Source organism: Phocoena sinus, chromosome 17, assembly GCF_008692025.1.
Source record: "Phocoena sinus isolate mPhoSin1 chromosome 17, mPhoSin1.pri, whole genome shotgun sequence".
Classification (NCBI taxonomy): Eukaryota; Metazoa; Chordata; class Mammalia; order Artiodactyla; family Phocoenidae; genus Phocoena; species Phocoena sinus.
In genome coordinates this window covers 54069743-54096599 of record NC_045779.1, presented here as the reverse complement: position 1 = coordinate 54096599, position 26857 = coordinate 54069743, and the positions used below count along the sequence as shown (strand labels likewise).

At 33.4% G+C, this 26857-nt stretch overlaps 1 protein-coding gene and 1 pseudogene across 3 annotated transcripts in view; both read left to right on the top strand.

Annotated features, from left to right (window-relative positions):
- The window catches only part of CSMD3 (CUB and Sushi multiple domains 3), a 1083470-nt gene that overhangs the window by 853127 nt on the left and 203486 nt on the right, over positions 1–26857 (top strand). The gene's annotated exons all lie outside the window — the stretch shown is intronic.
- On the top strand, positions 23703–23841 carry LOC116742831 (annotated as a pseudogene).

Sequence of the window (26857 nt, the reverse complement as noted above, 5' to 3'; positions counted from 1 at the left end):
AGGAATTGCCTAGGATAGTTTTCCCACTGAGGCAATTTGCTGTGTGATATTATTATATAAGTTACTTATTCTATTATAACTTAGATTTCCTTAGATTTAAGTAGGTATGATATCTTTTTAGAGGCTAAAAGACCAAGTCCTAGCCCTTAGACAGTCAGTTAACAAACTGAGTGAAGCTGGATGAGTCATTTAACATCTCTTGGTCTCAGTTTCCTCATCTCTGAAAATGAGGGCATTGAAAAGATATTTCTAGGGACATCTTTCACTGTGAATTTCTTTACACTTTGACTATATCTTGGCCTATTTATTTATTATGTTCTATTTCCCCTGACTACTCTGGTGGTTAGTAGAGGTGCATTTTCATCCCAGTTCTGCCACTGACTTGCTGGTTAATTTGATCAAGTTACTTACTCAAGTTTCTTCCTCTGAGGAAATAATGATCCCAGCCCAATGGCTTTCTAGTGAGAATCAGGAATCTGCTGAGATTTATTTATTTAGAGCATTTAGCCTAGTACATGACATGTACAGAATGCTCAGTTAACTAATATTTGCAATAGCATCACCTCTCTTAGGCCATTATTTTTTTTCTTGGCTATATATATGTGTATATATATATATATTTTTTTTCTATTCACTATATTTCATAGACCATGGTTCAGAAGACAGGAAATAGAATTCTACAAAATATTTCAGGACGTAGAATTTTTTTATAATTTATGCTGCAGTGGTGAAAGTAGCAAAATTATAGTCATTGAAAAGTAAGTTTAAAAGATAAACATCATTTATTTTGATTGATCTATGTTGCATACTATCTATGCAGTAAATGTTACTTGTTTACAAATAATGTCATGGTAAGTAAAGGCATATATCTGATTTTAGTTGGTTGAATGCCCCTGTTTACTCAAGCGAACTGACTTGTTAATTTATATGATGATGTGCCTAGAACAGCCATGTCCTGGCATAGCGTGGAATGATGTTACATGTGCATAGGTTAGTTGTTTGAGCTCTCAAGCCAGTAATTAAAGACAAAATGCAGTATTTAAACAAGCAACATATGTACGATATAATTACCAGACAATCCATTGCTATGTGAAAGCGCTGAAAACAGCCTCTTAAAGAGTTAAAGCTGTCATTACAAATGTATTAAAACCTCAATAAAATCTTGCCTTTCCACCAAGTATTTTGCAAGAAAGTTATATGTGTTATATTATGTAGTCATTTCCTTGTTTAAGAAATTCTAAAGAAATTTAATTACAAAATTTTACTAATATAGAAAACGTGGTTTCATTTTTGTCTACTCTTAATTTTTTAAACCATATGCATACATTTTGAGAAATGATATAAAGCTTACTTTAAAAAATAACTATTTTCTCACATCAGCTCTGTTATTCTTCAATTAAAGATCCTCGTATCTTCAAGAAACTAAGAGTGTATTGATATGATGTACATATTTTAAATTTTCTTCCCAACAACATATTAAAAACTTGAATTCAGCACTGAAGAATAAAATATGCTTCAAAAACCCAGATCTGGGTTTGGTTTATAACTATTCTGATTTTTTTATATCCAAGATCAATTTTGTAGTTTGCTAAGATTTAAACAGTGTAACATAGGGAAGTCTAGGATAAGCTATATAACCTTGCTTTCCTTTTACCTGAGAATTTTGCAGGCTTTATGGCAGTGTGGTCTGGCAGATTGTATATAAACAGATCATAAATCACAGCTGGGGAGGATTTCAGTCACTGGGTCCATGGCAGAAATGTAAGCCAAGTGAGCAGATGTCATGGAGAAAATTAGCATCTAACCAAGGTAATAAATGATCCCAAGCTTTGTTAAAAAAAATATTTCTAAACAATGAATATCTTTATATCCAATAAAACAGAAACACCATTAAAATCTAAATTTAAAAATCTATGTTTTAAAGATTATATTTGTAAATAATTGTTGATTTGGTTCACTAACAGTTTTAAAAGGCCACAAAATTAATCAAACTAAAAAGAAGTACACTTAAAAAAATAATAGTTTTACTTTAAAATCATATTGAATGCTTCCTAAAACTTTTAAGAATAATGCTTCTAACAAAATTTTTAAAAGATATATTTTTGGCTTATTTTAAATATTTCATACTAATTCTAGAAAAAAAATAGAAAACACAAAGAATTTGTTTTAAACCATCCATGCCTCCACTATCCAGGCAAATTACTGTGAAAATGTAGGCTTTTTTTTGCTGGTATTTTACATGAGTTTTAATGAAATAGTAAACAAAGAATATATATCATTTTCTATTCAATGTTTTTAGCCAACTATATTTTAGATATTCTCTTATGCAGCTAAATATTCTTTATCATCATTTTAATAGTTGCATAATTTTTATTACATTGTATTTTTGTACCAAAGTCTATTTAATCATTTCTATAAGGCTGGCTATTCAGATTGTCTCTTCTACCCCTCTTTTTTACTTGACAAATATCATTGTAATAAACGTGTATATCAGGCTTTGGCTGTATCTCGGATTATTTTCTAAACTAGATTCCCAGAAGAGGAATCGCTAAGTCAGAGGGCATGAACTTTTTTGAAGCTCCTGATGATACATATTTCTAAATTGCTTTCTGGAAAGATTTGTCCAATTTACAATCCCACCAAGAAGTGTAAGAAATGGCCTAGATCATTGAACTCAGTTGCTCTTTTGAAACAAAGCTTACGTCACTTGGATAGAAGCTGCAGGCCAGTCAACTACAAGTTCAAAAGCACTTCTTACAATTAAAAAGTCCAGGAAAAAAAGATGTTCAGTAGGAGCCTCATGGGATTCTCATACCCAAATGAACTCACCAAATTCAGTCCCCAGCTTTGCTGTTTCCAAACCAAGGTTTGAACAGGCCCCTAGAGACTTAAGCTCTTTAACAACACTTACTGATTTATAAATCAGATGACATTTAAAAAAAATTTACACAGAGAAATATATATGCAAGTAGGCCAAAATACTAATTTTAGCAAGCCAATAAATTTCTTCTGTGAGTGGAAAGTTTTAGAAAACTAAAATCTGAAGGTTGGTTTATAGTACAGAATCATTTTATAAAGTAATTCAGTGATAATAATGAGTTACATTTTCAAACTATTACAGCCTAAAACATGCTTCTTTGCTATAGACTATATCCTCACATTGCTTGACCAACACGTAATTGTTCTTTGACTTTTATTTTCTACACTGCATACTGGGCATCACGTTGCACTTATGTTTGGGTGTTTATCAGTATGCAAGACTATATCAATTTTCATTAGGTTGGTATTTTGAAATCATTGTGCTGTCATCAGCAAAAATACAAAAAGAGCTTATAGCTGGTTGTCTACAACTATCTCAACTTCTGCAGGTTGTTTTCTTTCTTATCAGTTGTTCATGCCAGAAATGAAATTATTAAAGCTTCTGTGTTCTGGAGGTTCAAACTATTTGTGATATGCACCATTCTGTGCACTAATTACAATGTATGAAAATGCAATCAGTCTTAAATTTCACTTTTCAAAAATCATATTAACCTTTGACAGTGTGGTTCTTAAATTTGCAAACAGCCTAATTTTTAAATCTAGCGTTCAGTCTTAACAGAAATATGATATTGGACAAGTTTCTTAACCTCTCTAGGCCTCAGATTTGTCATCTGTAAGATGAAGATAATAATCTTATAGTGTTATTGGGTACATATCAATGACAGAAGGTGGTAAGCACCATACGGAAGATACTACGTTGTATCTAATGGAAGGTGGAAACATGGGAAATATTGGCCTTGGATTTGAATGGTAGATACTCTCTTCCTGTGTTAGATGAGCCTAGGAAGACAGCCTAAAGGTTAAAAGAAAAAAAAAAGAAAAAAGTGTTTTAGGTCAGGAACTTTGCTTAATAGAATCACTAAAAAACAAAATTTTTTTTCCCCAAGAGAAAGTTGACAAGGGTAGTGGAATTTCTGGAAGGCATATTATGTAAGGAATATTTAAATAGGGAACATCTCAAGGAAGGCTTACTGGCAAGGAGCTGTATAGGAAATAATGTGAATGGATGGGAAGAAAATGCAGGAAGGCAAATTTTGGCACACTATAAGAAAAGATGATCTAGAAACTAGGTTTTTCTAACAAGAAATGTGTTTCCTTATCACACCATGAATTTTCCATCACTCAAGACGTTTAAGTAGAGATTGTAAATGGGTACCTACATGAATTGGGAGGTTGCCCTGATACTTCCTGAGGTCCATTTCACTCTCCTGGTTCTTTCTCTAAGCTTTTAAGTGGAGGAGAAAACTATGAAGCAGTGCTTTAGATAAATGTTTTGTATTTCAAAACAGTCCTATCACTTTATTTGCTCTTAAATATCAGTTTCTACAGATTATTTTCAAAGACTGGCGTTTTTTTCTTTGAAGCATCTTTATATCAGTGTGTAATATATTTGTGGGCTATCTAAAACAAAGATTGTTATCTTATGAGTTGTGTCCAAAAAAATACATCTTATATTTGTTTATGTCTTGCAAGATATTTCAGCTCAGCAAATGTTAAAATTATTTCTGATATGAAATAACTGAAACAAAAAGAGGTAGTATCAATTTATATCCAAGTACTCTTAGAGTCATATTTTGCTTAAGTGCTTTGAAACTTCTAATATCTGCCTCTATTAATATATAATTCTAAAATATCAGCCTGTATTCACATTATAAACTTTATACCATATTTTATTTCATAGTATACTTTTCTAATTTTTTTTCTAATTTATTAGAAAAAATATTGTTTTCAGATTATAGACAGAAACTGAACTGTTAAATCCCTTCAGTTATAGTGTTTTAAAATAGAAATAGTAGACATTTGTTATTTCCTTTCAGAAATGTCTGAAGTCTCAAGACAAACAGATGAATCATTCAAAACAAATTCCAGATGGCTGAGCCTGAAAAATATGTTATTGCTGATTTAACAAGAAATATACATTGATTTATACAATTGGAATTTCCAGAGGGCACTGGCTTTAGGTGACACTTGATCCAGTGGATAAAACCATGGCACCCAGTAGCTGATTTTTCTGTCTATGCTCAGCTTTTCACAGTATCAGCTTCATCATCAGACTCCTCTGAATGTTCCATGTCTATGTCCCCAACCTTACTCCCATACCACAAATCAAGGCTCTCCCTTCTTGGAGGTAAACTGGCTTTGACAGTTTCAAACTTCATGATTTTTATGCCACACCGTTAGAATATTGAGTTTCTTCTGATTATTTGTTTAATACACGAAAAAGGAAAGGAAGCTTTTTTTTTAATTTCCAAGAATCCCCCCCCCCCCAAATACTTCCTAGTATCTCAAGGACCTTGATCAGGTTACACTTCAATCCCTGAACTACCCACTAAGGCCAGTGAATAAGAAATATTGATTTGCTTTAACTGATTAAGTTTATACCTGGGCTGGGTGTAGAACCAGTCCCACCCAAATCATATGAGTTCAGAATAAGGTTTGTAATGTAGGAAAAAAAAAAATAATCAAGGTATGTTTCAAGAAAAATAAATTTGAATGGACCTAGAGTAGCAAACAAATCCACTCTACATATGGATCACTGATCCCAAAGATTCCTTCCAGTTCCTAACAAAGAGCACCTTGGATATTCACCCCTCTTAACTTTAACTACTCCAGGTTTATAACTGTAAGTTCTTTCAAAAGCTTTGAAAAAAAAATTAGCACCATATTAAGTCAATTAAAATTTTATAATTACAATTTTCATGATTGTTTACTTATGGAATTAAGTTTTTCCAGTTATATAAACTATTTCTATCTTTTGTAGATTCTCAAAGATATTTGTTCAATTTTTAAAATAGAAGTAAAAATACTGAAGTGAGAAATAAAAAGTAAAAAAGGAGAAATTTCACATATATAACAAATATTAGCACTCTTTCTGTTGGAAAAGAATTTGTAAAAACTTTTCAAAATAACCACAAGAAAAATATAAAAACTATAAAATCAACAGATCTACAAAAGCTCTTCATTCTGAAACCATAGGTAGAAATCAGATGAACAACTCTGTTTTAGCATGTCCTAAATAGCTCTCAAATGTCATACCTGTTTACACATAAATTTTAAATGCCCTTAGCAGTAGGTCTCGAAGTGTACGCTACCTGCATAAGAATTATTTAGGAGGGTTAATTAAAATGAACATTCTTACGTACACTTAAGTTTGAGGGTCTCCTGATTTATAAATCCTACACCATGTATTTGATTCTTGGTGCCCCCAAATGTTGTCAGTATCAGTGGACCACTATGCTAGAGTTCTTTCCATATCTAATAATGTTTTTGATATCTTGTGAAGAAATTTGTGTTTGTTTAAGTAAGACAGTTTGTTACTGAGCATGTGATCAGGGGGCACAGTATAGTCAGGGGACACAGGATAACCTAATGAGTTGAACACAATTTATGTCTTTAGACTGCCAAGTTTTAAATTCTGATCCCAACACTTCTTAGCTGTATGTGCTCAGGAAAGTTCAGTGATCTCTCTGAGTCTTGGTTGACTCAGGAGTGAAATATAGAAAAATATTAAATTCTAAGTTTTATAAAATCTCCTTAGGGAAAAAATATGTGCTTATCTCTTCCTGGAACTGTTTAAGAAAAGGTTTTGTTGTTATAGTGGTGGTAAGAACACTTAACATGAGATCTACTCTTAACGAAGTTTTAAGTACACAATGCAGTAGTGTTAACTGTAGGCACAGTGTTGTTCAGCAGATCTCTAGAGCTTATCCATCTTGAATAACTGAAACTTTATACCGTTAAACAGCAACTCCCCGTTTCCCCCTCCCCAACCCCTGGCAACCACCATTCTACTCTCTGTTTCTATGAGTTTAACTCTTTTAGATACCTCATATGAGTGGAATAATGCAGTATTTGTCCAGAAAAGCTTTTAATAGTATACCTTCTGTTACAAAAAATCTGAACAATGCTGGAAATTAAAGTTGTTACTTCTCCACTATCAAACACTTTATTTGACTCTTTAAGTGCAGTATTGTAGTCTCCATTACATGAAAGAAGGAATTACAACAATAGCACCAGCTTATGAAATTACACTTGAACATGATTTTGTAAAAAATAGTTTCATATGGTAGCTGCCATTAGGCTATACTATATGTATCTTATCACAGAAAAATGACTATGTGTATTTCTCCAGAAAGGATTTTTTTCCTCCTTCCTTCTTAGCAGTGTCTAGTGTTGAACAGTTTTCTTTCTTGGAGCTATTCTTAATATCATATGCTTCTTTTTAATTTTAATCATACATTGTTAGGTATAGTTTACATGTAATAAAACCCAGTGCTCCTAAGTATACAACTTGATGACATTTGACAAGTGTACATACACTTTTGTAACGATCACTCAGTTCAATATGTAGAACATTTTCATTGTCCAAGAAAGTTCCCTTGTGCCCCCTTGCTGTCAATTACCCTAGCTCTCTCCCCCATTTCCTAGGAACCACTGTTGTCATTTTTATCACTATAGATTAGTTTGGTTTTTTCCTGAATGATATATAAATGAAATATTACTATAGGTACTCTTTCATGTCTGGCTTTTTTGTTCTACATGGTTTTTGAGATTCATTCGTGTTATTGTGTGAATCAATAGTTTGTTGTTGTTTTTAATTGAAGAGTAGTATTCCATTGTATGAACCACAGGGTGTTTATCTATTTTCTTCTTAATGGACATTTGGGTTATTTCCAGTTTGGACCTATTACAAACAACGTTTCTATGAACATTGTTGTTCAAATCATTTTGTGTCCATATGTCTACATTTTTCTTGGGTCAATACCTATTCTTGGAATTGCTGGATCACAGGTTAGTATATGTTAAATTTCATAAAATTGCCAAATAGCTTTCCAAAGTGGTTTACCATTGTGCACTCTTTCCAACATGTATGAGTATTAGATTTGTACTGTGTGCTCACCAGTATTATGTCTTTTAAATTTCAGCCATCCTGTATGTATGCTTCATTTTAAAACCTTTTCCTGTAATTCTTCTGTAAACATGAAGGAATAATTCAATTAAATGAATCACCAAAACTATGTGGAACTTATGCATTCAGAAAAATTTATTCATCTACTACTATATTGAAATGCAGTATGACTTTGAGAAAGTTACTTAATCACTTTGTCCTCCTTCTTTTCTGAAAAATGGGGATAAGTACTGTACCTACCTTATAGGGCTGTTATGAAGATTAAACAGTGAACATACACATAGTGCTTGGGACAGGCTCTGGCATGTAGAAGCATTCAATAGCAGTATTTACTACGTATTAATAATAACAAATGTAATTAATAAATACTATTGAAACCATGGTTATTATTAAGGGCCAGACATTTGCTAGCCATTGAGAGAAGAATGATTGTCTAGACCAGATGTTATCTGTCCTTATGAAGCTTATTCTTGTTGAAATTAATATAGCTGACTTTAATATAATGATAGACGTAACTAGAGTATTTTCCCTTCTCACTTTAGCTTTTTTCCCCATTCATCTGTAAATAGATGAGCCAAAAAAAAAAAAGAAAAAAGAGAGAAACCTATATGCTCACCATATTTGATCAAGAAATTGTATAAGCAACATCCTCTGTAGAGATTAATATACTACTGTTTTTCCCATGACATTTTCAAAACTATTAATGAGATGTATTTTTCCCATTTATATCTTAGAAATTTGATTTTGTTGACCTATGCTCTTTTATCCACAAAAATTCATATTTCTCAAATTTTAATGGAATAATTCATTTTTTCCTTAATATTTGGACTTTGGCCAAATTGCAGTTAAATAATCATGAGGTAAGTTATTTCAAAATAATTGCTACTGCATGTCTCGTTTTTACTTGTAAGGGTCATGAATAAGGGTTGGGCCTATACATTTTATGTCTCCTGTGTGTCACTATAGCCCCTGGCATTTAGTGAGAGAAGAAGAACATTTACTTAGCATCACTGTCCTGAGCACTCTGCTAAGCAATTTATGTAAGTTTTCTAGTTAAATCCATACCTAATGCCTGGCACCAGGTAGACTCTAAATAAAATAATGAAGTGAAGGGCAAATAAAAAGGGAAAGATATTATTAGATAGCGACTAAGGTAATGCATCAGAGAGACTCCCAAATACAGTGGCTTGAACAAAATAGGAGTCCCATGAAGACAGCCCCATGATAGACAGGGTCTGCCCAGCTACTCTGCTCTGACATCCCTTAGACCAAGCTGTTGGCCTTGTCTGCATGGTGGAATCTGACTCACCTGTGTCACATTTGCATTCCGATTTCTGGGAAAGGTCAATTGCATGAAATGGAGACTCATTTTCTTTTAAGGATAACACAGAAGTTGTCTGCATCACTTCTGCTCATATTCTGTTGGTGAGCACTTCATCACAAAATTACATTAGTCTGTAGGGAGCCCAGAAAATGGAGTTTCTAGCCTGGTGGCCATATGCCCTAATAAAATCTAAAATCTAAAATGACTGGGGGATACTACGTTGTCTAAGCTACAAGGGAAAAGGAGAACGAGGTAAAAGTGAAGGAAAAAACATCTTTCTGAGGTGTGTCAAAATTATGTAACTTTTAGATGGAGATATTGAGGCTCAGAGAGTTAAGAAATTTACCTATGGTCTTACACTTACTAAGTGCCAGAGTTGAGATGTAAATGTAGATATTGCAAAGCTAATAATGACGATGATGATGTTCCCAAGCTCTACACTCTATCACGCCTCATGCCTCCATAAATATTTCTCGTATGTATACACACTGTTTATCTAAAAAAGTTTCTACAGATTATGTACACTGATGCTATCATTATTGAGATAATTGTTCCAGTCTCCAAAAAGAAAGTATTATTTTAAAATTATATTACCTAGCATAGTATTTTTCAAAGTACATTTAGATACAGAATCTCATTTTATCAACCACAATACTTGTGAAGCATGCAGAGAAAGTATGATTATTATTACATATGAGAAAACTGGGGGAGTTTTGATGTCTTGTATATACAGCCAGAGTACAAGACAGTGACTAACGGCCAAAACTAAAATCTATTCCTTTCCATCCTTCCTCAGAATCGAGGGCCTACTTTGGAAAAGATTCAGAAAATTCATTTAAAATGTAGTGTAAAAGCCTATTTTGCAAATATCCTGCATTGAGGAGTTATTGTACTGGGTTTTACTTGTTTTTAAATTTACTTAACCAAACTATAGCTATCCATTTAAGAGCCCGTTGTGCACTAGCCACAGCACAATAAATAAGACGTAATCTGTGACCCCTTTGGCCAGTTTAACACTACCTAGAGAAAACTAGGGATTCCCTTCAATTCATTTGGTAGGTTTTCATAAATGAAAAAGCATTCGAAGGCAGTTGAGTTATTTTCCCTCCTTCTTTACTTTTTTTTTTTAAATTAACTATTACCCTGCTATACCCAGTTACTTCAGATTTCACGTAGAAAATCCAAGAACAGAGTTAGAGACTGTTTTAAAAAGAAATCCTGAAATTAGTACTGATAACACCATTCTGAAAATTCAGGACTGTATGAGATGTCAGTGAGATTAATTTAGTCACTTAAGTAGAAAAGTTGACTGTGAACTCAACAAAATAGCACCTTAGTGACTCCAGCAGGAATCTGAAAGATCGGCTCTCTATCACATGTTAGATTTTGTAAGGAGAAATCAAAATCTGTCTCCAAGAAAGTCTACCTCTTGATCAGTTCTTTTCACAAAGTCACTTCTTAAAATGGCAACAGCTGGTCTCAGGCTCTTAAATTTAAATGGGTCAGTTTTTACTTATATTCATATTTTTTGTCATTGTAAATGCTATGGTAACTTTCATTGTGAATGGGAGGAAAATGATAGAATTCAAGAAGCATATCAGAGATAACTCTTCTGGTTTCAGTGATTGTTTGGGCATGACTGGAGAAGTTAGATGATGTGAAGAAATCCACATTGACTTTGTACAGTCTCAGTGATTGAGAACTTGGTCAATATTGGAGTTGTTTTTGAGAGAAATTTTAGTCTCTGCCTTTCAAAAGTCAATAGTGTGTGGGGGTAGATGAGACACAACAAATGAAAAGCTAAATGAAAATATATCCTCAAGTGCTAAGTGGTATGTATAATGGACCTTGAATAACACAGAAGGGAAAAGGAGGGAGACATCACTGAAGTCTGAGTAATGCAAGATATCTTCTTAGAAGCTAGAGAACCCCTCTTGGGCTTTTTAGTTATGTGAGTTTGGAAAAATCACTTTTTTTTCCTCTGAATAATTCTACTATATTTACCAAGCATGTGACATATTTGTAAGAATTAACAGTAATAAAAATACTGCAGCCACCGACTTGGACTCTAACAAAAAATAGTAAAATCTAACAAAAGAAAAAAAAGAGTGTATTCTGTCATACAAGAAAAGCTTTCTATATCCAAATTACATTGTTCGTATAGTTCAGATCTGTATGGATACATAGCCCCAAAAGAGCTCCAAAGAGAAAAAAATAAGGTCTTTTTGCATGCCTACATTTTATCGACATATTTATTTCTGTATTCAGAGATTCTTTCATTTGTCAGTTCAGTGATCATAACACTGAGCCCCTCATTATGCCAAAGGCTGTGGGCAGAGATGACTCCTAATCTGAGGTGTTTGCAATCTGTTCTCCTGAAAGAGCATGTTCAAATTATAGATAAACTCTTCCTTTAAATAAGTATACACTAAACTACAGTTTTATTTTCCCTTTTATAGGACATTTAAAATGAGTGAAATATAGCAGAACTCGTTTGCTTGTTGGAGATAATTGACAGAAATGCATGGAACACGTTGGAGATAATTAAATCTACTGATACTCCAACTGATTTCAACTGTTGATTTTACTCCAAAAGCTATTCCTTTTCAGCATTCTAATGTTGATATAACTCTTCATTCCCCCTTTGGTTCAGGTACTAAAGCTTATATAAATCCAGTGAATTTCTTTATGGTGTAGCCAGAACCTAATTTAATCAGCCTCTAGCTGTGCTCAAATAAGAGCCTGTCATTCAGCCAAATGTAAAGTCCACATTGGATAAAGACTAGACACAAAGCCGTGAGGATTTCCCACTGAGCATCCACAGTTGACTACTCAGAATGGCATTCACTTTCATTCAAATGCATATGTCTCTGCTTTGTGTGGATTTGTAACACATTTCACTTTATTGATTTACTGATTTCAGTTCCAATAATATATTTTAAATGCCAGAGTTTCAGTAGACTCCAATTACACTAGCATAAAACATCCAGATAGAGCCTAGGAAGAAACAAATATTACTAAATAACAATGCAGGTTGGGGGAAAATGTGCATATGTATACACAATAAAATAAAACGTTTTTTTAAAGCAGACAAGTACTTCTGTTACTGGAAACAGTTTATTTTAGTCAGCAGTATGGGATGTAGTATATATATCATACTATAAATAATTTTATACATGGATAAAAGAAGGGGACTTTTTTTTAGATGCTTATGTCTTTGTCTTGATTCTCTTTGTGAGTGAAGAATGACTATAGCAGTGATTTTTTAATCCAAAAAAGATGCAGAAAAGAATCTTTTCTTACCTTATAACTTTCTTTATCATGCTTATTTTAATATATTTTATATTACAATAAGTTATATACATGTCTGTCTTTTCTGTTAGATCAGTTTCTCAAGGTAAGAAGAAGCCATATAATAATCACTAGAGTACTTAAAAATGTAGATCCCTTAGCCTCTATTTCAACGTTATAACTAAGGTTCTCTGGGGACTGCTCCTTCACAAATTCAAAAGGATCTAAGATGCTTCCCATGTACACTCTATTTGACAACCATTGCACTAGATTGAAAACCACTTGAGGGAATATGCCATGTCTTATTTATCTTTTATTCTCTTGTACTCAGAGCATTGCCACAAATGATTTTTAAGTTTAATTGGTTTAAAATGGTTTTCTTCATTTCACATCTATAGGAAAAGCATTATGCTCACAAATACCCAAGAACTAATTTAAAAATCCTTGCAAAGTGTTTGAGAGAGGCCAAAGCAGTATATCCACCAATTAACACTGACAACACAGTGAAAAGATCTATAGAGAAAAAGTGCACATTGTCTTCAGCGCATGGTACATCGGGCACAATTCTGAGATGAGAGAAGTCATAAATCATTTTTAAAGCTATCTTGAAAACTACCCAAGTTAAAAACTGTGCCCTGTCTATTGTTTCGTCTTAGTAAGCACTGTACTAACTGCTGTGAAAAATGATTACTTAACAAAAAATATTTTAAGTTGTTGCGTCCTACACCCAGGGTTTATTAGTTTCCAGAGCCTAGATCTTATTTCACTGAAATGAACCTAAGAAATCTGACCCTAGGAATAAGCTCATGATGAATAAACAAGTTTTCCAATGACTTTCCTAGTTGTAAAAGTCAAGATTTTCAGTTTTGACATACAGTATACATGCAGTAGGTGCAATGGTTGAGAGTCAAATGGGCTAGGTTCTATTGCTGGCTTATCTTTTATTAGCTGTATGATCATGTGCAATTATTCAGTGCTAAGTGTCAACTGCCTTACATATGAAACAGGAATACTAATACCTTCCTCACAGAATTGTTTAGAGTTTAGATAGTGTTTATAAGGCATTTAGCACTCTGCTTATTGTTGATACCATTTTATTGTTGTTATTATTATTACTATTATTGACATGATTGTGATTTCAATTCTATCTCTCCCACCCCCAAAAAGGCTTCTCTATTTTTTAAGAAAAATAACTACTTGTTCATCACCTTTCCATACATTATTTTTCTTAAATCAAACTTAGTTTATTTTAAAAACATTTCCCCAAAGCTGACAGTACCCAGTGTCTCTGGTTTCACTTCCCCATCCAAAATCTAAACACTGTTTTGATTGCCAACTCCAAGAATAGCTTCTGTACTGTCTTAAGAGCAGATGAAGTAATGTGCATCTCCCTGTTTGCTGAAATTATGCAGTCAGTCAAGATGTACTGTGAACTGAAGACCTATTCTGGTGAACTAGTCATTGAATTCGTTTCCAAAAAATTAGAATATCAAAGATTTTCAAGCTGGAGGCAACTTTACAAATAAATGAACTCTCTCTTTGAGTTCATGCCCAGAGGTGGGAATGGATACAGGTTTTGTGTGGCCTAAAGCTGATCTATTTGGAGGAGACCTCTTTAAGAAAAAGAACATGTTGCTTTCACAAATTTTGCCAAACCGTATATTCTTGTGAACACATTGATAGTCCTCTTCCAGGGTCTTTGAAGGAGCCTGTGCAAGACAGGAGCTTCTTTAACGTCACAGTAAATTTACATTTGCCAAGAGGAATCAAGTGGTAATATTTTTTCTCTCTTTTGAGATGTTTAAGATCTCATTCTGGGGAAAAGAAAGCCCCACTATGACAACACATATAGTACTAGTAACTATACAGCATTTTAGACACTATTATGTGGTATAGATTATAAGTACTAAAGGGCCCATAGAAGACAGAGAATGCTTGTAGCTGTTTGGAGATGGAGAGTAAAAGGAACATGTTTAAAAAGTTACCTACAGAAATGATGATGATAATAAATTAGTAGAGTGGGTTGAAAGTTGCATTTATGTCGAACAACCAACCTGGTATCAATCCCAGCTCCGCCACGGAAATTATATAAAAATAAATACAATCATGCTGATCAAATGTCAGGCATTATGTGAGGGGTTTGCATTATTATCTCATTTAATCTTTAAAACAGTGGAATGAAATAGGCTTATTTTATTACCTTGCCCCAAATCCTTTTGTTAGTGAGCCTTAGGGTTGGGTTTGCAGCTCAAGTCTATCAGACTTTATTCATAGCTACCTTTCACACTGCCTTGAACAACCTCTCAAGAATGCTTGGGCATAGGTAAAGATCTGTAAGTTTATTCTGTCAGCAAATGGAGGGGGTCTGGAGTTAGAATATTTAAGTCTATCCAATTTCCTGACAGCTTTATCACCTATACCCTATTTAAGAAACAAAATAGCTACTAGATCATATGCACACATTAATGGGAATTTGCAAGTAAACTCTGTGCAATTACTATAATATTCATACAATAAATGCAAGAAATAATTGATCTTAACACAAAGAATTTACCACTGAAATAGGTGATTTGCTACCCTCTTTTTAACTCACTAAATCCAAAAGTTAATTATTAACTTGAGTAAAAAGTACTTCTGCAGTCATTTGTAAAGCAAAAAATTATGATCATTGTTTGGGTACATTTTTTTTAAGGTGACAGATATGTTCCTAGACTTCTCTGCCCACAAGAACCACACAGCTGGTAAAAACATAAAATGAACATTCTTCATTCTTTCCCTGCTGTAGATCATTTCTGCCCTTGGGAGGTAGCTGTCTAAAATGAGTTATTTTGTCTTCTCGGAATATAAGCTTACTCTAAATTTATTTCTAAATAAGCAATGATAGAACTGTTCTCACACAAACTTTTGTTTGAACTGATCAGCCTGTACTTCTGAAATAATAATTTAATTGGGGACATGGTCTTCTGTCCCTGTAATTCATGCCAAAATGTGGTTGGATCTCAATTACTAGTTTTAACAAAGCATTAAAGTAAATATTCTTCAAGATTAATATTGTGTCTTTATAATAGGTTAGCACCTAATATCATCACAATCTTTCAAATTTTTTGACTGACACCCTCATGAAGAAGAAATTTTTGCCTCTCAGTACAGTTCATACTTAGCTTCCCTTTTTTTCCCTGAGATGTCTCTGATCTATTCTATTTTTTTCCCCGTTCTATTCTATTCTACCCTGTTCAGTATTGTTTTAATTCATAAAATTATAATGCTTGTTCTGATCTAACAAATTGATTTTATTAGGGTCTTGACCTTCAGTGTGAAAACACTTTTTCTGAAACCTTGAGTATACAGTAAAGGGGAATACAAAATGTAATAGGCATGTTTTTCTAACTCTTGTATGATAGGAAAATATTTATTATCATGTGAGTGTTCATAGTCTTACCCCTTCTTTGGATTACTGCTTTGTTCACTCATTTTCTTTCCTGCAGGAAGTATTTGCCAGTTTTCTTATGATTCGTTGGGATGGTGTAATGTCAAATCAAGAGAGAGAGAGGGAGGCAGACTAGAGAGATGAAAGGAGAAGAAAACTGAGGTGCAGAGGTTAAGACTGAGCCTAAGAGAGGTATATTCTCTAAGAGAGAAGAGAGAAAAGTTGCAGCCTGGGCACAGGGGAGGAGAAATTTGTTTGGAAAGGAAAAAGGTTGTTACTAAGCATTATGTCCTCTCTACCCCATTTTTGTTACATTGTGGTTATTATTACTCACTATGTAGTACTTCATGAATGCTTGTCACATAACCAGCGAATCTCTGAAAAGTAACATGCAGATATAAAGCATAGCAAGGTTCACATTAGAGTGACAAGCATGGGTCAGTTCAAAAAACGTTCACTTTGTAGACAGAGTAGATTTCACAGCTCAAGGTGGCCTTCACATATTTACTGAGTAGTACAGTCTACAGAAATCATCCATCCATCTTTCCTCTGTTGTTCAAGCTCTGCCTCTCGAAAGAAATTAAACGGTAGACACATGCCATACCTCATCACCATTCATTTTTCTTACTGTCCTTTTCTCTAAATTATTACTAACAATCCACAACTTAAAGTTCACTACCGTATGGTTTATGTATATATATAATAAGAAATATATAATAAGAAACTGTCTTTTCAGGAAATTATTCTTGAATAAATGATCACCCCTGCTTTATATTACCAATCAGCTTTAAACAAAAGTAACATTTTTAAAGTATTGATATTTTAATGGTAACATTAAAAACTAATTTTTCTATTTAGTAATTTTCTATTTAGAATATACCTTTTAAGCATCAAAACTAAAAGGAGACATCAGGTGTCTCTTATCCAGAGGTAGTTCAGCCTTCTTTCAGTTTTGTATCTCTTCTGCTATTCAATGGCCTATATTCTCATAAAGTTTATTACCCTTAATATCTGTGAGGGTAGGGACTGGCTTGATGACAATGATATTTTAATTATCTTCAGAGCTTGATCTTGGGGCTGGCAGAACTTAGGCAGCTGCACAGGCATCAACCCACAGAAATAAAAATCTATCCCATCCCCATCTAGAATCCCCATCTAGGTACCACAAGTGGAAGTGAAAACACAACACACTCAGGTACTCACACATGTACACACCTAACAACTAAATTAAATCCCTTTTTCTTTCTGTTGAACGATCTCTCTTTAGTACATTTGGGACAGGCTAATGTAGGTTCTGTATTATCTGTACCATCAATTTCTAGACTAGTGAACTGAGTATCAGCTGAAATCAGCAGTTGCCATCAACTGAAATTCTGAAACTTACTAACGTTTGGCAGAGGGTTGTTTACCGGGTTATTTGTGTGAGTAGTTTACTACATCTTCTAAGATATGTACTGCCTGGTTCATAAATACTCTTAAGTTCAGATACATATGATAAATCCCATGTTTTGAACATAAAAAGGTATATTTGTTTGAAGGAGCAACAAATTATCAGCAAGCTGAGGATGCCCACATGTTTCAGTCTGACCTTGAGTATCTGACATAGATAATGATTAACAAGATTGATTACATAAATGTGTGGATTTAATCACGTAACATTTTTTTCACAGGATAATGTATCTACTTTAGGAAGAGTTATAGAGGGAGGCAACAGGGGTTGGAGATAACGGCTTTCTCCTTTTCTTAATTTCCAAAGGCTTAATTTCGCCTTTGTCACTCTTCCACTGAATCATTTTATAGCTAATTCTTGGATTTGTTTAGGGAGGAGAGTAATGGAGGGGAAATAGAGAATTGGGGTTTGAAAACTGATTCTAAAGCTTCCTGACATGATATATATATAGTACAAGTACTCCCATTCAGTAAACTTATGTTTGTTTTCCTCCCTGCCACAGACGTGGGACACTATAAAAGGTATTTGTAAGAAGATTTTATGAAAAAATTATTAGGGATAAATGAAGACACTGGCCTCAGTTTCCAAAATGATTGATATTTTATTGGCATTAGAAATGTATGGGTATTGCTTAGAATTAGATTGTTAATTTGCATTGTTTTAACCTACTCAGGGCACTGGACAGTTTTTTATTCTATTTCCACCTGTTGCTGAAGTACAGAAACTTTAAACTCTAATTTGTTATATTTCTGTAAAGTCTAAAGGATAGTGATTTCTCCGTGAATGTTGTTTACTGACAAATCACTGATAATTTCTAAACTTTAAGTTCTCTATAAAAAGGGGAGAAAGTCTCTGGTGACTTATTTCAGCAGAATAAAACTTATTCCATGTTTATAAATGAGTTTGATGTTTTGGAGATTTTGGTTATAAACATTTAAAATTATTGATTGTCTATATATATTAGTAAAATTCAATGTGGTTTAGGTTAGGTTTCCCACAGTTTTTAATGATTAACCACAGTTTCTTTTGAAACCCTCTGCCTGAGAAGAAATCCATGTAGGAGGTGCTGTATGAAGCCTTTCTTATATTTTTTTCATACTAGTAATACAAAAAATATCGCTGTAATTTCATGTTATCATGCCACACCCTGGGGTCATAGTACTCATTTCTTTTACCTATAATTCAGCGTTTAATGACTGTCTTCAGTGCTAGACTGCCGTTTCTATGAGATCTCAAATTGTGCCTGTTGTTTTTTACACTTGTGTCCGCAGTGCCTATTTCAGCATGAGTGGCTGCCATAAAGGATTATCTTTAAATAAGAACTAATGGCAACATGTGCATATCAGAATGAGTGGTGCAGGTATTGATACCTAGGAATTCAAGCAAGTTAAAAACATGAGGGGTGAATGATGAGAATTCAGAGAGGGTTTAGGGAGGAGATGAGACTTACTTTCTTTTGGCTAAGTGGTAGATGTCATACGTGTAGAGGGGAAGAAAGAAGGCATTCCAAGAAAGTATTAGCATAAACAGAACACTAAGGAAAGTATCTTAACTGCTGAATTTACTATACAGGGTCATAAGTGTATACTAATATGTCGTATCCTCCACTAGCCTGTGAGGTCCTTGAGGGCAGAGACTGTATATTCTCAGCTCCAAGAATTTTTATCTATACATTATCAGCACTCAATAAATATTTGTTGAGTAAGTGGATATTAACCTGACTTCTAATCTGGCCATGAACTTGAAGCCAAATTTCCAGGGTTTTTTTCCCCCTTCTTTCTTCCTTAGATCAAATCTCTACATGGTTGCTTGGTATATCTAAGTTTTTACCTTCTATAATGAAATTATACAATGAAATCGTATATAATGAAATTATAATAATATAATTCATATAATGAATTATAATTCATATAATTTCATATAACGAAATTATTTTACATCTCTGTTTTAAGAATATTTTTGTGTGTGCTTAAATTCTTAATTCTCTGATCTTAGTTTGGCTTTTAGTGCTTCCACATCCCTTTTCTAGGTACTGAATAACAGACCAAGACTTTAAAAACTGCAAAACAGTTGCTATTGTATAACGAGCATTAATAAAACACTAATATGGTTTAATGATCTCGAGTTCATATCAGAAAGTGAAAAAGTGCCTATGAGTATTTTTCTTAACAGTAGTTGTGGTACTAGACCTAGATAAACTAGGGAACTAGATAAACTTTAGAAATTAAGTGCCAGGGAAGTAGTTGGGGGGAAAAGAAGATGAAAATATCAAGTTACTCATGTAGCCCATCTGCTCAATTCTACAGCAAAACTGTCATATAGGGAAGTTATATGATCAGGTTTACATTGTAGATAAATCACTTTCATGGTGTGGAGAATGAAGTGGAATTGTTCCAGATTTATACACAGGACAGTAAAGAGGAGATGATATAGGCCTGAACTGAGGATGTAATGATGGAAATGGAGAGGAGAAGGGTGGTCAGTTAGAATCAAGACATATTTAGAAAGTAATGACTTGTGTGCTTTAATGTATGAGGCTATCAGAAGGAGGCACTCAAGGAAGGAGCATCAAGGGGCAGAACCTGTACCTCAGGACCTAACATGGACACAGAGTAGGTCATCGCAAATACTGTTAAAAGGATCAGGTGACCAGGAAGATGTCTTTCCTCAAGTTAGCAGAGATTTGGCAGAGAACAGGCAGCTTGTTTTTATTGGATTGGTAGCATTCTCTATTGCCTCCTGAAGGACATGAGGCCATAAATCTCGAGTGAACTGAACCAAATATCCTCATTTTTGTTATTCTTTTTAAGCAACTTGTGGCAATTCAATTTATATTTAAGGAAGCTCTGTCAGATATGATTGATAATTGCTTAAATAATATTGATTGTTTGTGAGACAAAACAAAGAAAATGAAAAAGGAGGGCCATGCTGACACAATCTTTTTTAACACCTGGTGTTTAAAATGACTGCAAGGTATTGTGATTTCCTGAAAAGAGTGAAAACATTGTCTCAGCATTTCTAGTTTTTTGGTACGTAATTGGAATTCTACATTTATTGCACAAACATGTGGTGAGTGCTAGGAAAGTAGGATACACAGGGATACACAAATCAATAATATCAAGTAGTGGAGGAAAAGATATTTAAATTAAAATTTCAAAATAATATAATGACTTATATGACCAGAATAAGCACTGGATACTATGAAGACTTATATGAGCAGCCCTTAATCCAATAAATTCTAAGGTAATGAGCACTCAGTGATAGCTTCTCTGAGCTGAGTCCTCAAAGATGAATAGACACTAGCTAAGAAAATGGTATAGAGGGTCTAGATAAACAAGGTCAGCGACATTGGGGAGAACATAACAATTTTAGGAGATGAAAGTGGGAGCATCAGGCTGGCTTCATGAGTGTACAGGAAGGGGTCCCAGAGTGGCCAGGAACTACTCATTGAATTGAATGGAACAATTCCATTTTTTTCAGCTTTTTATATAATAAAATGAAAAATAATTAAACATGATGTGATTCTATTTAATTTCTTTGATGCAGAAGACTTGTTTCTAAAATTATTATAGAAAGTTTACAATCAATGCAAACCATATTGAAATGTGCGATTAATTTTTTAAAATGTTTTCATACGCCCCACACACACACCAATTCACCAGTGCTATTTCATTTTACTTCATGTTTTTGCCCTTGACCCACTAGAACTAAGCAAACACAATCATTTTTTTAGAGTAAGTTTTTTAATGATTTGGAATTCTTCCAGCTCACTTTGGTTTGTGTCCTCAGTCTCGGTGTACTCTGCATTCCTTCATTTAAACAATATTAACATAATAGAGCAGTGATTGTAAGGCAAAGAAAGAGGTCTTATTTCATTTAGGTCATCCTGTGTAGATACTTGGAATTCTTTATTTCTATAAAGTTTTAAAAACTGAAATACAGTCCAAACTTCAGTAAAATTTTGTTTTTCCTTATTTTTCAAAATTACACTCATATAATTAAAATATTACTCCAGTACATCTTTCCTTGATTGTACTATAACATTTATTTTCTTATTTTGAATTTTTACTACTATAATATACATTATTATATATAATTATTATTGTATAATTATACATATTATGCATATAATTATATGTATTATTATACACAGAGTTCAATAACAGAAACGTTTTCACTGTATTTCTTTTCTAGCCATTATTACTTATCCATTTTCTGATTATTAATGAAAACTTTTTACCATATGGAAAAGGGAATGTCCATTCTGAATGTGCAATATGCTTGATATGCCGTTGTTTAGTACAGTGGTTAAAGGTAGGTGTTAGTTCAAGAGACTTGGTTGTGAATCTCAGCTGCACAAGTTTCTCTTGGGGTGGCCTTGAGGCCTCAGATTCCTCATCCTCAAAATGGGGATAATAACAGCTACTGCTCAAGTCATCATAAATAAAACCCAGGACAATCAAACTCCTGGCAGCATAAGTAAGTGTAGTGAATGTGGCCATAAAAGAGTGACAGTAGACTTCCTTTGGATTTTTTTTCGTGGTCCCTTTTTACACTTCACTGAATTTAAATGAATTACCTAATCCATAAATTAAATTCAGATTAACCTAAAACAGTATTTGGAGTTCAGAAATTGAAATAAGAATATTATTTAAAATACTATACTTATCATCTCTAAATATGAAAAAGTGTACAAAAATAGAATTTAGTCTACGATTTCTAATAGTTCTGATTTCAAAACTTTACCTGTAGGCCACATGTGACCCTTTTGCAGCATACTGTCCAAAGGCTTTCGGGGTCTCTTATTTATTTTGTAATATATTATGCCTAATAAATTATAATTGTTTCATTTTACATGTAATTTTCTTTTTGCTAAATGGTTATTGCTAATTAGGGTCTAGCATCGTTTAATTGTAAAGAATCTCTAACAACTAACATTTAAGAAATAAAATATAATTACTTGTTTAGAATAGCTATTATATAAGAAACATTTAAATAACAAGATTTTTATTAAATTAAAGAAATAGAAGAATAGAAATGTGAAAATAAGCAAAATTTATCTGATGGTAATTTGAATGAAGGTCATACATATATGGACAACATTGAATACTTTTATGGGATTATATACTGTATCCTTGATCTCCAGGGAGAGTTTTGACAAAAACTGCATTAAAAACAAGATTTTAAGGGCTTCCTTGGTGGCTCAATGGTTGAGAGTCCGCCTGCCGATGCAGGGAACACGGGTTCGTGCCCCGGTCCGGGAAGATCCCACATGCCATGGAGCGGCCTGGCCCGTGAGCCATGGCCACTAAGCCTGCGCGTCCAGAGCCTGTGCTCCACAACGGGAGAGGCCACGACAGTGAGAGGCCCGCGTACCACAAAAAAAAAAAAAAAAAAAAAAAAAGATTTTATTCATTGGAGAAAAAGAAAAAAGAATGTTTCATTGGTGTTTTAAAGTTACAAGACTTTGTAAACCATTTAACCAACACACAATACAGCATGCACAAATAATTTATGTTCCTTATAGATTCTTAATTAATAATAATATGATTATAAATTAAATTTTAAGTATTTAGTTAAAAGTTATTATTAATTATTCTTATGTTTCATGTGGTAAGTAGAAAAAAGTAAATAGATTAGTTTGTTGTTTTTTAAACTCGTATTTTTAGATGATCTTTCTCTCTTTTTACCTTTGATCAGGGCTTTGAACAGTTAACTATCCCTACAAGTAAATTTGGAGGAGTGGAAGTGATGCTATTTTAGCTCCTTTTGTACTTGGATACAAAAAGATTAATTTCCAACCATTTTTCCTTTGAAGACAATCCAAAACACATTTTTCACATAGCTTCTTTTAAAAGCTAAGTGCTTCATACACTTCTATGAATACATTTTACACATATAAGTAAAAAAGCTTCTTTTATAATGTAATATCAGATATTTCCATCAGAATTGTAGCTTATTAAGCAATTTAGAATATTTAGAATGATTCTACACTTCACAACTTCTGATACATCTAAACAATCTAAGGAACTTGAATACTTTATCACACAGTAGTACAAGGGCTTTCACCCTGTAACAGTGGGGGAAAAAAAGATATAAATCTGATGAGAATAAGGCAGAACAAGGGTACAATCATTATCAGACTACTACACATATCCATATTCCAACTTGAAAATACTACACTTCAGTATAAACATTTTTTCCCACTTCTCCACCTTAGTGATCAACTTGGACATGCCTTTGAATATAATGATACAGGCATATCGCTTCTCGGCCTTTTGGCTAAGATCAAGTATAATGATACAGGCATAAAAAGATTAAACAGTGTTTTCCATGCAGGTTTAGTAATTAAGTTATTCATGGCTACAGACTTTAACCTTTCTTGTACCAGTGAAGTCCCAAACCCTGTTGGGATATGATACTTGATATTCTAACTGGAGCTTAGAATGCATTTTCCTACAGGGTTCATATTGTAAATCATTCAGTCTTTTTGTACTTCAACTATCTCATTTGTAAAACAAAGAATTGAAACAGATGATCATGAAATCCCTTGTACAGTTAAAATATTCTATAATTTTAATGAACACTGATTTCAGGTCAAGTTGATCTTGTGAGTTAATCTGGATACCTGTCATTTTTACATTTTTTCCTATCAGAATGTGCATTTTAAAATGTTAACAGCCTGCTGGTAGTATCTTTCAGACACAACCCATGTGTAAGTTGTAGATTGGTCCAACATGAGATTAGAGACAGGTTATTTATTAATCACCACTGGTTATTTATTAAATCATCAATAATTTTCCATAAGATCCAGTTCGTTGTTAATGAAAGACCACCTCTCAAAAATTGGATTTTAATAGCTCAGTGGAGGGTTGGTTTGTTTTAACATAATATGTCTATCAATGTTCTTAAAAGGAAATAAATTGATCTATATATACAAAAGTTTTGCATCAAGAGGCACAGACTCAAACAACAATAGTCTCATTGCTTATCAACTAGTGATATTAATCCAAATAAGATTTACGTGTGCACCAAGTGAAGGAAAAAACTGTCTCAAATTTGTTTCAGCCTTATCTGTATAGCAAAATGATTTCTAGTCCAAAGTGTCTTTGTATGAAAAACTGAAATATATTCATATTCAAGGTGTAGAATTTCCATTTGTTTGTAAATTTCTCAGCAGTTAATGTAGTCTTTTACACATAGTAAATAATAGCTAACTTAAAAAGGTATGCATGTTTGGAATGAAATTTTGGACGACGATTAGATGCTTTTGGTTATGATAATGATGATAATGATGTTGCCAATAATCCAATGACAAGGGCAACAACAGTGATGGTGAATATATTAAGACAACAGTAGTGAGATTTGTTACTTCAGTTGTAATTAGAAGAGTAGCTCTTTCCAGACTAACATAAAATGTTTTTTTTCTTCCTGTGATTATGGACAAAACAGTTCGAGATTGTTTCTGAAAAGAATAAAAATAACTATAGAAGAAAAGTCTTTTGGGGAACTGAAACAATAAATAAGACCATTTCTCCACTAGTACAATTCATTGTGTTCCTTGAACAATGCATCTTAGGTAGATTTATTTCAGTAATTCCTTAATGCTCCTTTATGTGTATATATATTGCCTGTGGAAGGTTAAGGGACTAAAAGAATATTTATAGAATATGATGATTTGGACTAAATGACTGATAAAGTCTCTTTCAAAACTGATATTCTATCATTCTTATTTGTTTCCATTGTTAAGATTACTACTATTACTGCTGAGCATCACGTTTGGCAAAGTTTAGAAAAAATGAATGGTTAATTTCATTTATTTACAAAACCATATATTGACTCTAAATTTTTTAAAAGAAGAGATTTGAAATGTCACAGGGTATGGTGTACGTTTGTGTGTGTGTGTGTATATGTTAGCGTTATTGTGTATATTAAGCACCTGCTGGGCGAGATGCTTTATAGGTCACCCTTCACAACAATCCTATGGAGTGGGTATCACACAATAGTAAATACCAAGACTGATCAACTCTAGCTTTACAAGGCTGCAAATCCCAGGGTCTTTATGACTAACATTTTATTTTGTAATAATTATGAGTACAAAAGTTACTTAATAGATTCTGCTACTCCCTGAATTCTTAAATCTACCCCTAAAAAGTGTTGAGCCTACAGAACATAAAACAACTTATTTATTAAGAATACATCTTTAAAAAAAAAAAAAAAAAAAAGAATACATCTTTATGTAAATTATATAAATGATATTATTTTCAAGAATATAGGGGCTTCCCTGGTGGCGCAGTGGTTGAGAGTCCGCCTGCCATGGCCGCTGGGCCTGCGCGTCCGGAGCCTGTGCTCCGCAACGGGAGAGGCCACAACAGTGAGAGGCCCGCATACCGCAAAAAAAAAAAAAAAAAAAAAAAAAAAAAAAAAAAAAAAACAAGAATATAGAAATTTACTCCTCTATTGTTAATGATACTAAATAATTATTTGGCCATTTAGGACAAATGCATTTATAAATATACTATAAAATACATTCTCCATTTTTCTCAACAAAATATCCAATATTTCATTTTTTCTTTTTTGTTCAGAATCTGTATCATGGATCTTGTCAGGTTTTGTTGTCGTAGGATTTCCTCAATGACTTTCAAGGCTGCTTGTTCACTAGTAGACTCCAGGCTCTATAGGTAATGGTTAAGACAGGCTCAAGACAGGCTCTTCCCCTTGCTGGCTTTGTAATTTTTGATAGTTGTCTTAAGTTATTTAAGTTTCCATTTTTTCCATATTTAAAAATGGAGATAATAGTGCTACCTCAAAGGTTGTTTTGAAGATCAATCTAACTGATATGAATAAGAACTTGGCACAGATCCTTACATATAGTAACGGTTCAATGAATGATAACAGATTAATATTATGTCATTTGGTTTTTAAAAAATATAACATTTGTCCATTTAGTAAATAAATGAATATATCAGATATTCTATTTTCTAAATTTCTAGCAGTAGCAAATTCTCTCCCTTTAATTGGGCATTTCTAATGGACTTTGGTCCAGGAAAATAAACCTCAGAACATGATAGGATTCTATCTATTATAAGAGTAAGTGCTCTTGGAATTCCCTCTGTTATGAATATGTACAAACATGACTCTCAGCAGGATGAGGCTAGAGCCCAAGTTAAAAAGATTTTAGTGATAACTTTTTGGAAAAACTAGGAAACTCCTTAAAAGTGTTGTTTAATGATGTACCCACCCCCATTCTGTCATCCTAAAACGGATGGAAATTCCGTGAAGTAAAAAGGCCTTAGGCAGTGGAACTTTGAGAATTCAGGGGGTTCAGGGTGCTTTGCCTGCAGAAAAGATGTGGCATATGTAGGAGGCAGTATGCAGAGTGTGGTTAAAGAATTCAGTAAAGGGAAGAATTTGAAT